The sequence below is a fragment of the Meriones unguiculatus genome, chromosome 18 (genome assembly GCF_030254825.1).
Source record: "Meriones unguiculatus strain TT.TT164.6M chromosome 18, Bangor_MerUng_6.1, whole genome shotgun sequence".
In the NCBI taxonomy this organism is placed as follows: domain Eukaryota; kingdom Metazoa; phylum Chordata; class Mammalia; order Rodentia; family Muridae; genus Meriones; species Meriones unguiculatus.
The window spans coordinates 31,924,615-31,939,675 of NC_083365.1; the positions used below are offsets into that span (position 1 = coordinate 31,924,615).

At 39.2% G+C, this 15,061-nt stretch overlaps 1 non-coding gene across 1 annotated transcript; it reads right to left on the reverse strand.

Moving 5' to 3' along the window:
- Positions 1–7,673: 7,673 nt before the first annotated feature.
- On the reverse strand, positions 7,674–7,783 carry LOC132649124 (U6 spliceosomal RNA). Its single transcript, XR_009587558.1, has one exon. It is a non-coding gene; the product is annotated as a U6 spliceosomal RNA (small nuclear RNA).
- Positions 7,784–15,061: the final 7,278 nt, after the last annotated feature.

Here is a 15,061-nt window from a genome sequence, read left to right on the forward strand (position 1 = left end):
CCCTAATAGCCCATAACAACTAAAACACTTATCTCACCTTTATACTTGAGAAGTGTTTTAACTCGGGGTCAGCAGTCCAAACACAACAGGATACTTATGTAATAAAAATTTATTGGAATATATCTGTGCCTATTCATTTACATGTTATTTGTGGCTATCTTCAGGCAAAACCTTGGAATTGAGCAGTTTTTAACAGCTGTGGTATGACCCACAAAGCCAAAATTATTTACCATCTGGTCTTTACTGAAAAAAAAAATGACTTATATTTTATATATTTTAAAATCCTTGGCCCAGAAATATTGCTTGTAGTCACGACTCCTCTGTCTTCTAATGTGAAATGGTATGGTGTAGATATCAAAGGTCAATGTTATGCTTATATATATTTCTATTGTCTACCTTAAAGGCTTGGTAATTTCGCTCTAATGTCCAAAGTATTTTTTCTTCAGCCCTGAAATCAAGCAACTTTCAGGTTTTATCTTGATCACAGTTGTCCTATGTCAGTTTTCTTTAGCATACTATACATTTGATTTTTGTTATTTTTTAGAAAGATCTATTTACTATTTATACAGCATTCTGCCTGCCCACCAGAAGAGGGAGCCAGATCTCATAATAGATAGTTTTGAATCTTCATGTGGTTGCTGGGAATTGAACTCAGGACCTTTGGAAGAGCAGCCAGTGCTCTTAACCTCTGCACCATCTCTCCAACCCTGATTTTTGTTATTAATGTTTATGTTTATATTCCATCTTAGGTATAGGCAGAATGGTATGCCAGTAATCCATTGAGGCCGACATCTATGCTTTCATTTCACGTTGATGAGCTTCTCTAGTGTGGTGGCATATGCTTGTAATCCCACGACTTGAAAGGCTGAAGCAGGAAGATACTGAGTTTGAAGTCAGTGAGGACTATATATTGAGTGTCTATCTTGAAAATTTCTATTTTGCTCAAACTTCAGCTCTGTTTTCTGTATACCATACAGTCTTCTCAGCAGTACCCATTGTTTTTCTGGTTATTCTATCTCTGCCTTCAGATTACTAAAAGTTTCATAAGCCTTAGAAACATATACATGTATGTAGTGAGCAGATTATTTATGCGTAAATTCATTTGTATGTATAGATAACAACAATGTTTAAGAAGAAGAGGAGGCTGTGAATTTAGGAGAGGAAGCTGGAATGGGAGAGATAATGTCATTGTATTTTAGTTAAATACAATTATTTAAAAATATAAAAGTTTGATTAAATTACTGGATTACGTGGCAACAGGCTTGATCACAATTTCATCTGCCCGGCAGCAGCGATTGTTTTGAAAATGTTCATTCTTCACCTGCCATTTGTTTTGCCTTTGTCTTTCCTCTGTTTTCTTGTAGTCACTTTATGCGGTTTATGTGCTAGCTCCTCTTTTACTGCTGTTTAATCTTGGGATGAGTTCTTTTTGACTACCTATCTTTAGGATGCAGGGCAAGGTTATGTTCTTTGCGACATAAAGACCTCTCTGGTCCACAGCTGTGGCAGAGGGAAGATTCCTAACCACACCCTCCAGCATCCACCTCTCTCTTCTATAAACAGGAACCAGGTCTATTCATTGTGACGGTATCAACTAGAACCCTACAATCCTAGCTTCCTCTGTAGCTGGTTATGGTTATGCAACTAAACTCTGCCTGAAAATACATAGGGCATAAGTGTTTGGTGGGGGCTCCCTCCTCAGCTTTGCAGCTTGGAATATGGATGCAATGACTGATGTTCCAAAAGCCACCCAATATTATGTGATAATGTTGAAGAGGGTAGTCATGAACAAAATAGAAAACATGGTTCTCTTTTGGAAAATAATGCCACCACGCAAAATTTACTCAAGATTCTTTTAAGTGAGAGAAAATAAATACATATCATTCTAAAGCTTTTTGGTCTTTATATATTATCACTGAGCTTAATCAAAAATGAAAGCAATACAATAATAGGGCTTTTTGTAATAGAGTTGTATGAGTATTGGTTAAGTATGAGCACAGAGAAAAGCCTTGCCTTTGTGTTTTTGCTGATGACCAATAATGTCAGCTTGGGTTCCGGATCATCTCATCAGTAGGTTGCTTCTTTTTGGGGTGTCACATTTGATTTTGTTTCAAGTTACAGATTTCCTCTTTCTCTGAGACTCCATATGAGCTCCAAAGAAGCTCTCGTATTTCTGCATGTTCCAGTACCACTGCTTACATGAATTAGTACCTGGGGTTGCTGTTGTTGGATCTTCCATTTTTTTTTTTTTTTTTAGAGAAAACTGGTGTCCTGCAGATTCAGCAATCTGGGGCTCTGGCTTCATTTTTCCTTGGTCCCTCTACTGGTTTCTGCATTGGGCACTGCCTTCCTTTCACACTGTAGTGAGGCTCTATAACTGGTCCATATTTTTTTCAAACACAGATTTTTTGTGTTTTTAATTACATTCTGCTGGTTGTTTCAGGGTGCTTTTGAATAAGAAAGAGATGCAGATGCACTTACTCAGACCAGAAGTTTTGCTTTGTGTCTCTGAGACAAAAAACTTTGACAAACAACTCCAGGGGTGGTGTCCCATACCCAGGACTAAGCTTTTTACTTGTCATCCTATGGCTTCTGAAATGAGCATAATCCTTTGTGTATGATAACTCTAATTAAACTGTTTATTCATATATCTATGTGTATGTATGTATACATGTGTGTGTATGTATATATACATATATGTATATGTGAAACAAAAAATAGGTTTTCACATGACTATCCATCCATACGTAGTTTTTTTTATCCCTCCTCCAAACCCCATTTTTTCCCTACTCTCCCATCTCTCTGACCACTTAAACCTCCCTCTCATTATTCAATTTTATTTTCCCCTTCATATCATCTGAAAGGCTATTGCCCATTGCTCTTGATTTCCAATGAGAACTTCATGCCAACCAGAAAGTCACAACTGGTTCAAACACAGAGAATAAGGGACTGCACAGTGCTCAACCACAAACTGAACATCTATACCACACTTCTTCCCCAAGACCCGAGGATCGTCATGGAAGAAAGGGAAGAATGGTCATAATATCCAGAGGTTGGGGAAGACTGGAGCAAAAATATTGTGACATGGCTGCTGTCCTCACAAACTCACGAGTAGCTGTGGTTGCCTGAACAAGATGTGAACAATAGCAAGACAGTCAACATTCTACATGGAGTGGGAAAGGGATTCATGAGTCTCTACAACCGACTGAGGGAATTATGGCCCTCTGGTGGCTTCCAAGAGATGGAGAGTTGATTTTCTTTAAGAGTGTAGCTCCTGGTAAGTCAGCTATATGCCACTCAGTGGCTGCATATCCAGAAGTATATAGAAAACACATATTCTTTGATGTGTTATTAAAATTTTTGATGTGTTATTTAAAAAAAAGAGTACACAAAACTGAGGGAGGAGTGGATCTGGGAAGACGAAGGGAGTCATCGGGGGTAGTATACATAAAAGCTAATGAGGATCCATTATGAGGTTGTCACTCATGTATATATATATGTATATATATGAAAAATATATATACATATATATTTTTATACATATATATATGAAAAAAATGATGAGTCTCATATATATATGAGACTCATATACATATATATACATGTATATATATGTATATATATATATGAAAAATATATATCATATCTACCTGTTTTCTTCAGGTCCTCTGTTTTTCCTCCAATTTGGACCCAACATTTCAGGTCTTGGTTTTTGCAATGTTCTTCCAATTAATCAAAATAACTAATTTTCCTAAGAGAAGTAGACACATAATAACCCACCAATACTTCTAAAGCATCACTCTTCTCTTTTCGTCCTTCATTTTTCTTCCATTTAATATCACAGCATTATCCAGAATTGCGTTTGTTTTTTTTTAAACCATGCTCTAGGACCAAGCATAGGCTTCTCCAGAAATATGCACTGTGCTTTTTTCTATTTCGTCATTACATTGTAGTACTTAGTACAATGCCTGAGGCAGAATAAGTATATAGTAAACATTTGCTGCATGAATGAACAAGACTCATTTGCTCTGGGGGACGGAACTTGGAAAGACAAAAGTCTGGATTCTGGATTCTGGGCTCTTTATTGTCCTACAAACTAACAGTTGGGTTGATGTGATGTTGATGTTCCCAAGTAACTTTTGTCTGAAAAAAAAAATAGTTCTCTTGCCTAAGTGTTCAAAAACCCAACGAACTAAACGAGTATGTTTTATCTTTTGCACTGAAATTCAAAATCCCAAATTAAGGGCTGAGAGTCTAGCTCAATAGTATATTTGCCTTATATGTGTGAGGTCTTGGATTTACTTTTGAAAACCACAAAACATGAATTAAACAATCAAAATTCCAAGTTAATTTTTGAAAAACCATTGCTGCTACTTCCCCAAATGTAGAAAATAGCAGTATGTTTTGGCACAGAAATCCTCCTCTGTACTGTGGGGCTGTTCCATTTCTGAGAATCAAGTTTAACCCGAGCATGGCCAATGGAACACCTTGACATGCAGGCAAGGATTGCTTTACTGGGAGTGAGGGTCTGGTCTCAGCCGAGCTGTTCATATTCATTCATTCCTGGGTATTCAAACATTTCTTTTGTAAACCGGAAACTAAGCAATGGCAACCTGACCAATTCTGTAGCTAAAGCTACCATAAATCCTTCAAGATTAGATGTCCCAATATTCAGGTTAAGGTAGTCTACAGCAGAGGAAGCATGCAAACAGATAGGGGAGGTGACAGACAGCAGAATCATCTTGGTAGCATTTGGGTTCCATGTATCCATATTTCTTCCTCTCCTTTTTTGTTGTTTCAAGCAGGGTTTCTTTGTGTAGTCTTGGCTGTCCTGGACTTGCTTTATAGACCAGGCTGGCCTGGAACTCACAGATATTTTCCAGCCTCTCCCTCCCTGAATGCTAGGATTATAGGTGTGTCTTCCACATATTTCATATTTTTTACATTCTCAAAGACTTGAATTTCTTAGACTGTGAAAGGTTTGGTATCCTAAGCCATGACAGAAATCTGTGTCTAGGGAGATCATAGGTTCCATATGAAGGTTATTGGTATCATTTTGTTAAATGTATGAAATGTAACTGTCAAAATGCCTTCTCAACATTTTGTTTACTCCCATAGATTACAGATGCTATCAGTGTCAGCTGGTTGTGGAGGGCCCTGTGAAGAGGCTCATAACTGTACAAGCTTCAAAAAATAAGTAGTTATTGGTGTGGCAGAGTGGCCCAATGCTTTTCCATAAATGGAGGAAAAGAATTAGACATTTGTATCACTCCCTTCAAAGCTCATGGGAAAGGGGTCAGAAAGAATATAGTAGACAGAGAAAAGCATAGATAGTTGTGCAGCTATTTCTTCTGAAATTAAACATTACCTCCTGTGGGGAATATGGAAGCTCATAAGACCCTGGAAGTTAATGAAACTTACTTGGTTGAGGAAGTAAAAGAAGATTACAAGGCTCAGAAAATTCCGGAAGCTTACAGGATTCACAAGGCTCCTTCCTAAGTTTAGAAACGTAGTCAATATTTTCCGAGGGGAGGTTACTCTCTGACCTGCCAAGCTGCCTGTAAGGAATGTAAGTACCTCAGGAATGAGGCTTTATTGACTTATCACTCAAATTGATATGGGTTTTTGGGTGATATAGCAGCCGTGGAATCTCTCAAGTGCTTGTAAGTAGACCCTCACCCAAACTCTGTTAAGTAATGAGAAGGAATTTACTGGATCTTCATACTAGCCTTGTGTGAAATTATTCCTTTGGTCTGTCATCAGTATCTTGCCTGAGGTGAGTGGGTGTTTTTTTACATCTCCTTTAGGAAAAGTCACACAGCAGCTTCATCAAATAATTAAAGTGAAATTTAGAGGATTTGCCAGACTCCTCCCTAAGGAATTAAAGTTTCTTAAGAAGGGGGAAGGGCTTAAAGGCTTCTTTTTATTATTTTCATGTGTGTATGTATGTATGTTCACATGTAAGTGAATGCCTGTGGAAGGTAGATGATAGTGGGATTTCCTGGAGCTGGAGTTGGGGGTTATGTGAGCTACCTGATGGGGGTGCTGGTATCTGAGCTCAGGTCTTCTGGAAGAGCAGCAAGTGCTGCTATACACAGAGTCATCTTTTAAGCCCTTTATGAAGGGCTTATGCACAGGCATCAAGAGAGAGGTGGGGAGCAGCACAGCATACACTTGAGCAAAAGCTGGGGTGTCCTCAGAAAGTTCTGCTTAAGTGTTTTAGTAGCCATGTACAAGACTTCAGTGGCTTCTGGAGAACATGTGATGTATCCCGTTACCAAATGTGAGAATTGAAAGATGTAGGATTATAGCAAGTGATAACACAACGAGGTTTTCACAGTTATAAAGGTCAGTGCGATCTGATAAAACAGACCGGAATCAGCTCCTTTGCATCTTCTGTCACATGAGGACTCAGCCAGGCCAGCATCCACCAAGCAGAGAAACAGCCTTCAGTAGACATCATGTTTTCTGATACCTTCCTGGCATCAGGAACTGTAACAAATTTGTTGTTTATAAATTATATAGCTTCGGTTATTTTGTTACAGCAGCTCAAATGGAACAAAGCATCTGAGCTTTGTTCGTGTAACATGTATTTCCCGAGTGATTCTGGTGGACCTGGTGGACCGGGAAGGAGTTTAAATTACATCTCTTCAAGCTCTGCAGCTTCATTTACCTTCCTCTGCCCCACCTGATGAGCCCCCAAGAAGTACAATTCCTGTGAATTCCTAGAGTTCTCATCCTCATTGTCTCTTTACTCACTATTGCTTTGCCTTCTTCTGAACCACTGGTTTGTGAAATAACTGCTGTATAAAACTGGTCTGTGAAATAAGGATCTCAAGGGAGGTATCGGATGATAAAGTTCCCATGGGATCTGTGTCAAATATAAAGGATACTGACTAAATTGACTGACTATAGTTTTTAAATTTTTTAAATTATTTTTGCAATTATAATAAAATCACATCGTTTTCCCCTTTCCCTTTTTCCTCCAGCCAAACCTTGCCATGCATCCCTCCTTCAAGTTAATAGCCTCTTTTTTTAGTAGTTGTTGTTACTTGGATATGTATATATATGTGTGTGTGTGTAGTATATACATAGGATGTACATGTATATTCTTAAATACAATCTGCTTAGTCTGTAGAATGTGACTTGCACATATGTTTTCAGGGCTGACCACTTGGGTACTGGATAAGCAATTGGTGTGCTCTTCCCTGGGGAAGACTATCTCTCCTGCTCTCAGTATTTCTTAGTTGCCTGTAGTTCTTTGTGAAGGTTTGAGGCCTCATGGGCCTGCCCCTGTCCACTTTCCCATGTCCATTCTTATCCTTGCTCAGCTCATGTTTAGGCAGTTATGTTGGTGAAACCTTATGGGTGTAGCTGACAGTAGCAGGAGACACAGTCTCACAGTAAACTTCCTGATCCTCTGGTTCTTAAAGTCTTTCTGCCTCCTCGTCTGTATTGTCCCCTGAGCCTTAGGTGTGGAAGTTGTTTTGTGGGTGTATTCACTGGAACTGGGCTCCATAACTCTGTGTATTGACTGATTGTTGTTTTTTGTTTTGTTTTGTTTTGTTTTGTTTTGTTTTGTGTTTGTAGTGGTCTCTGTCTGTTGCAAAGAGATGTTTCTTTGAAAGGCAAGAACTACATTTATCGATGGGCATAGATCAACAAGGATAAATTAAGACATGGGACCCTTCACAAATTTCATGCCATCTTTGAGCAGGGGCCATGCTAATCTTCTCTGCATTTCTGACTCCGATTTTTGTATGTATGCTGCCAAAGTGAGCGCTGTAGCTTTCTTTTCACGGGACCCATTAAAGAAAAAAAAAAATCTTTTTTAGTGTTAGTGGCACAAGAGACTCTGAATAACTGGAAGTTTTTATCCAAATGCCCTGTGTATTACATACTTGACTAATTTTCTCTTTTCACATGAGCTGCTAAAAGTGACAAAATTTCATCTTCTTAGAAACTTTGTAACATTTTGTGTGAGATGTCACTAATTTTGTCTTCCTGGTCATTTGTATTGCAAAGACTCATATTTTGTCTACCTAGAGTTTCATAACATTTTAATCTGAATGGCTGACAGTTATGCACATAATTCTTAGTTGTCTTGAACACATTCTAAATATTACTTGTCATTTCGCATATGTATATACATACATACATATATACACATATATGTATATTTATATTATTTATACAAACACATAAATATTTTCTGGGCCTGATGAAGCAATTTGAATACATATATTTTCTTAAATTTTATTTATTTACTACTGTTGTTGTTATTGGTGTGTGTGTATGTGTGAATGTCTGTGAGTGTGTGTATGTGTGTGTATGTGTGTGTGAATGAGTGTATGTGTGTAAGTAAGCATGTCTGTGTGAGTATATGCAAATATGTGCGTATGTGAATGTTTGCGTATGTGTGTGTGTATAGGACAGGGCCCAACATTGTGACATCACCTCGCTTCTTGCACCTTTATGTGGGTTCTGGAGACAAATTCAGGTAGTCAGGCTTGTGACATAATTGCTTTCTTTATTTACTGGTGCATCTTCCTTCTCCATTCCTGGGTTTTAAGATAGGCTTTCTGTAGTTAAGGACTAGCTAGCCCAGAGATCTAGGGTAAAAAATCAAATAACACAGGCCTAAAATCAAAAGTAGCGATAAAGTGACTCCTAACAATATTTTGCCAAGCTCATAGGTTAGTGCCTTGCTCTACCATCACACAAGCTTCCTTCTGCAGCAAATGGGAAAAATGCAGAAACCCAAAGCCGGACATTATTTAAGAGTTAGAGGCCTTGGAACACACAGCTCTAGATGGGATGTCTCCATCTAATCCTTCAGCAGATGTGGTGGAAAGAATGTCAGAGCCAGATGGCATGGAGGACATCCAGAAAACAAGGTCCTCAAAGAGACAAGCAGCAAGCACAGGGCCTTCACAGATTTGCACCAGGTTCTCTGTGTATGTATTGTAGTTTCCAGTTTAGTGCTTTTATGGGATTCCTGAGTGGATAAGTGGGTCTTTGATTCCTGTGCCTTCTCTTGGGATCTTTTCCTTCTGTTTGTTTGCATTGTATAACTTTATATTTTATTTTGCTTAATTTTATTATTTCTCAGAAGCCTGTTCTTTTCTATTGAGAGATAGGAAGGGAGTGGGTCTGGAGGAGATGCGATGAGAGGTGGGGAGGAACTTGGAGGAGCAGAAGGACAGGAAACCATAATCAGGATATATTATGTGAGAAAATAATCTATTTTTAATAAAAGGAGGGAAAAGATTAACCTGGAACTCACAGTGTTAGCCCCTAACCCATGATTTTTCTGCTCTGGTCTCATGCTGGGAATTAAAGACATGAACCACAATGCTCATCTCAGTGTAATTTTTATAAAAAATGTAACATTTGGCATTTTACCCGTATTTAAGAATATAGTTCAATGCATTTACGTATTTGGGCATCTGTTTCCAACCATTGATCTCCAGACCTCTGATCTTCTCAAACTAATAACCCCATGCTTATGAAACACCAATTCCACAGTTCTTTTTTCTTTTTTTATTTTTCTGTCCTCCAACAGCCTCTATTCTACTTTCTGTTTCTGTGAATTTAAATATTATTGGCACAGAGAAACGGAGGAAGGAGTAAGGGAGGGAGAAAGACAGGGAGAGAGACATAGAGAGATAGACTCCCCCCCCCCACACACACACAGAGAGAGAGAGAGAGAGAGAGAGAGAGAGAGAGAGAGAGAGAGAGAGGCACCACATTCATGCTGGTGTGACTGGTTGATTTCACTAAGGACCATATCCTCAAGTTTCCTCCAAGGAATATCATGTGTCAGTATAGCCTTCCTGTTTAAGAGTGAATAAAGAGTCTACCACATTTTAGCTAGTCATCTGTAGTTTACACTTTCCCACTGATCTTATTTCACATTGTCATTCTTGCTCCCCACCCCCATGAACACTCTTCTTTTCTGAACAAGGTGCAGAAAAAAAAAGTATTTTTATCTTTCATGTTCAGTTAGACCTCTCCTCCTTGCAGATAGGGTTTGTGACTTACTGTTTGGTTGGCACCAACGACACTGTGGTTGAAGAGACTGCAGTGATGAGGTAGCGAAGTGTCTGGACCTTGGCTGGGGACGATGTCATGGGTCATCTTATCTCCAGGCTTCTGCATTTATTCTGTTTCTGCAAATACCTCCGGAGGTTGTCTTTGGAACAGCATTGTCAACATATATTACCATGAAAGTACTGACACGGGCTCCACTGGGGAAAGGTGTGCAGGTTGAGGAACTGGGAGTCCTTTCTTCCTCTTCCCATTTCTACCTCACCACTGCTGTCGGTGGATACAACTATCGTGTGATCAGCATGAGACCAGAGTAGATGAAAGGGTAAGGCTGCTTTAATGCTAAGAAATTTCCCAACATTCAAATTCACTGAGAAATGTTTTAAGCCTTTAAAAATAGAGATACAATTCAGTGATCTTTCAGGGAAAACCTTTAAACACCCTAAAAAGAGATACGTTGGAAAGAACCTATAAATGTAAAGAGGTTATCCCAGGAAATGGGGTTGTGTGAGTTCCGTGAGTCCTTAAAGGGTGCTTAAATCTCTCTGAACTCCCAATACAGCAGGCCTGGGAAATTCTTCCTCATGTAGTCACTCTATTGACTGAAGACATTAACTGTAAAGGCTTGTGAAAGGCTTGTCTGAGAGTGAGACAGAACTTTCATAGCTCATCCATACAGCTTCCTTACTGAAGACGAAAAACATAAAAGCATTTCAAAGCAAGATCAGAGGCAGCTACTCCATTTAGGAGACACTGGGGTGATCCACTGCCCGCCCATTCCACCGCTGGCAAAGTGATGTGAGCCTATGCTGGAATCCCTGTGAGAAAAAAAACAAAAAACAAAAAACAAAAAACAAAAAAACCCCTCATTCCTCAGTCATTCTCTTCCTTACCCAAACGTAACACTCTGGTTTGGGGCAGCCTATTCATAGTGAGATCTTACTATTTGGAGACTCAAACATCATTGAATATAATCATCACTCTTAGCTTATGATTTGACTGAATATTTGTATTTTTAATACTGTATTCAGTTAGCACACTGAAGCTAAAAATTGTCAACGAGAGACCTGGAGATTGGACTGGGTGGTTTTCATGACACAGGAGAGGCACCTCTGCCATGGGAAACTTTTGGAAAAGGTTGGGTTTCTAGAAGAGAAGGGCATAAGCATTGACAAGAGGATATGAGCTGTGGACAGATACCAAAAGGGTTTTGAATGATATCTAAAGAAAGACAAGAAATGTGCCAAGACATATCCTGCTTGAATCCCTCCTGCCCTGGAAGCTTACCCATCCAAGTGAGTTGGGCATCACTGAACTTTTTTTTGAGATATGATGGTAATGGCTATTTTTAATTTAATTACTTTTGAGAATTTTATGCATGAATATTATATTTATATTATTTTTATTCCCTCTAATTTCAACTCCTCCTGTCTCAATTTCCTCTCAAATTCATGACCTCTTATTCTTTTTATTTATTTTTAATTGTTTATTATTATTTCAGTTTATTTACTTTACAGCCCAAGAGTGCCCCCTCCCTTCCTCTACCCCCTTCCCTCTCCTGTTTCCCCCAGAACAGGGGAGCCTCTCTCTCCCCATATCAATCATCCCCAGCATATCAAGTCACATCAGGACTGAGCATATCTTCATCCCCTCAGGCCAGGCAAAGCAGCCTTGCCAGTGAGAGGTGATCCCAAATCAGGCAACAGTGTCCATGTTGGAAAGACCCCTCCTCCACTTGACAGGCGCCCATATGAAGACCAAGCCACCCATCGGACACATATGTGCCGGGTGCCTAGGTCCAGGCTATGAATGTTCATTAGTGATCTTTCATTCTTTATTTTTGCTTGTGGTGGTTGAGGTGGTGCTGTGTGTGTGAGCTGCTGAGTTGATTTGGCATTGGTATGCTGTATATGTGATTCATATCACAAACCCGATATTTGTTGAATTGCTATTATCTTAAGAAATGGTGCACGGGGCGGGGGTGGACGTGATTTGGCAGGAAGTGAAGACTGAAGTCGGACACTCCTGGGTTTAATTTGTAGCCCACCAAGCATCTGAGTGATGAGTTACTAGTCCTGAGTTAATAACTTAATCTTTCTGAGATCTAGTTTCCTCATCTATAAAGTGGGGGAAGTATCAGCAGCTACAGAAGAGTATCCTAATAATAATAATAATTATATGAAATGCTACAGCCTCAAACTTACAGCTTGGCTCTTATTGTTAATAAACTCTTTACCTACACTCTCTCATTTATCTGAGTAAAGCTGCAGGCCAAGCTTGCTCAAGAGAAAATATTTTGTGCTATGAGAAGATGGAAATTTACGAAAACCACAGTCTGTTTTCTGAACAATTTAAAGAGTGTAATCAAAGGCATTCACTCAGAATTGTCATTCTTGGTTAAACCATGGTTCCTGGAATTGCACCAGAGATTGATTTTTTTTTTTTAATTTGCCAGTGTAGGATCTCCAAAGATGGAGAGAAATGCAAATATTATGTTCTGTTCACACATCACCATGCTCATTTGCATGTGTGCCTGGTATGTTTTATATCAAGATCCTTCACAAGCTGTGTGCCACTCACCTCTGTGCTTTCTGGTCCGCTCTGCCTCAGCCATGATGACCCCTCTGTTCAGTGAGCAAGTAAATCTAGGTTTGCCTCAGGGCTTTTGCACTTGCTGTCCCATCTGCTTAGATAATTCCTTGTATGGCTTGCTCCGTCCACAATATGGGCATTGTGGTTTGAATATGAAATGTCCTCCACAGGTTCACATAATCGGATGTGGTCCTCAGCTGCTACCACTGTTCGAGAAGGTTGTCGCTCACTGAAAGAAGTGGTTCATACTGCAGGTCACAGAAGGAGGCAGGCTTTGAGGCTTCGAAGCTACAGTCCAGCACAGCTTTCTGTTCATCCTCTGCTTCCTAAGTGTAATGCAACGTAACCAGCCAGCTTTATACTTCTGTCTGTTGTCTATCTTTCCTACAGTGATGGACTGTATTCCCTTGGAACTGTAAGCCAAAAGAAAGTTGCATTTGTTACAGCATTTTCCCTGTTTTTCAAACATCTGACATTTACCATCTTTTAACATTTTTTTTTAAATAATTTCTTACACAAGTACTGCACTTAGGGTTTTTACCCCACACTCCTGTTGAGCCCATTTCTTATTACTCATGTATCTATGTATGTGTTTAGAAATGACCACTTGGGGTTGGGTAGCCTACCAGAGAACTCATCCATGGAGAAGACTGACTCTCCCTCCGTTAGTATCTATTAATTTCCTGTAGCTCTTGTTCTAGGTATTTTATAACAGCAACAAAAAAGTAATTAGGACTAAGCAACTAAGGTATTTTGGTCTCAGTCGAATGCCATCTTCTTAGAGAATTATTTCCTTATTATTATGATGAAATAGCATCCTTCAAATACTGCTTGTAGTATCCCTTTTCAATTGCTTTCATAGTACTTAGCACTCTGTCTTAATGCTCTTAGCTTATGGACGTGACCAAGTGATAACAGGGAGTGGTCAGTTATACAAAGAGTTACAACTTATATTTCTCAAGAGAGGGAAACATGCCACACCATGCAAGGCCACAGAGGTAGCACTAGGACTTGACAGAAGTCAGAGGCAGGAGCAAAAGCTTTTATTGGGGATATTGTGGGAAAATGTAAAGTTGGGAAACATGAACACTTTGATACTGGCTAATTTTCATAATTTCACAGACTATGTACTATGAAGTTGGTCTCTGGCTGTTTGGAACTTGCCCAGATGATTTAGGGTAGGGAAAATACAGGTTGAGTTGTAAGATGAAGGCAGTAGCTATGGGCACACACTTGCGACTAGTTCACTGATATGAGAATATTGCTGAGCCCTTTGTTATTTCAGAATACTGGTTTGTCTTGAGTCGCAGTCTTTTTCTAGATGTTAAGCTTCTTTTTATATTTCCACAGGCTTCTACATTTTCTGCATTGAGCATGCATGACTTTCTAAGTAAGAAAAAAATATTTACAAAGAATTAGCATTTTGGTTTTATTTTATTCTGCCTTCCACATTAGAATAAGCCTATAGATTAATAGGCCTAATAAAGGAGCCTAAATTCTGCAGCGCCTCATTATTTATTGATGTCTTGGATGATATGTATATTCCCAAATGATTCCTCACAAAACCCACTTGTTTTTGATTAACCTCCAAGGTATATTACTGTGTCATGCAAGGACAGAAAATAGCCTAGTATATTCTCCTTACCCTCAGACCGATGTCATCTCTGCCAATATTCCTCATTGACGTCCCCAAAGCTGACATTACCCTTTCATTGATGTCACTGAATCAGGAAGATGAAAAGCTGTTGCAAAATAACTGTTTCTATTGCAAAGGCTTAAAACTTTAGAGATTGAAAGGTTAGAGTTAAAAATATGTATTTTAATTTGAACAACAGATGGCCCTGGAGTGACTGCAAGGCTGAATTAACTCTGGAGACTCTATGGCTGTTTGTGGAAGGGAAAAATAAAAAAGACAACCAACACCCTTAAAAAGCCCACATTGGAGCACCCAGCTCAATGCTAGTGACATCAGCAGAATCTCTCTGTTTGGTAAGTCTTGAATTTGACTTCATAGCATCTGTTAGCTTCCAGATAGAATAATCTTCTATGAAATTATACTGCACATTTCCACTAATGAACATTTCCAGTTATTAGGGGCCTTTACCTCATAGCTGTTGCATCCCCCAAACTCTCCATGTGTCCCACAGCCATGAAAGCGTCTTGTTTCTAAAGCACTGAATCTGTACTTTCACAAAACATGCCTTGTCTTAGACTGACTTCTACGGGAAATGAGTGAGATGAAGGGTGGATTGTAGACATTTTATTGGGACGTGCTCTGGAGAAATATATCCATAAGGAAAATATAGAAGGCAGGACTGAGCAGAAGAAGTTTACCTACAGGACAATCCCAATTTGGGCCTCTGCTATGTTCTGCTGAGAAGGTCCCTCAGAGTTCTTTCAAATTGAGTCACGGAAATCA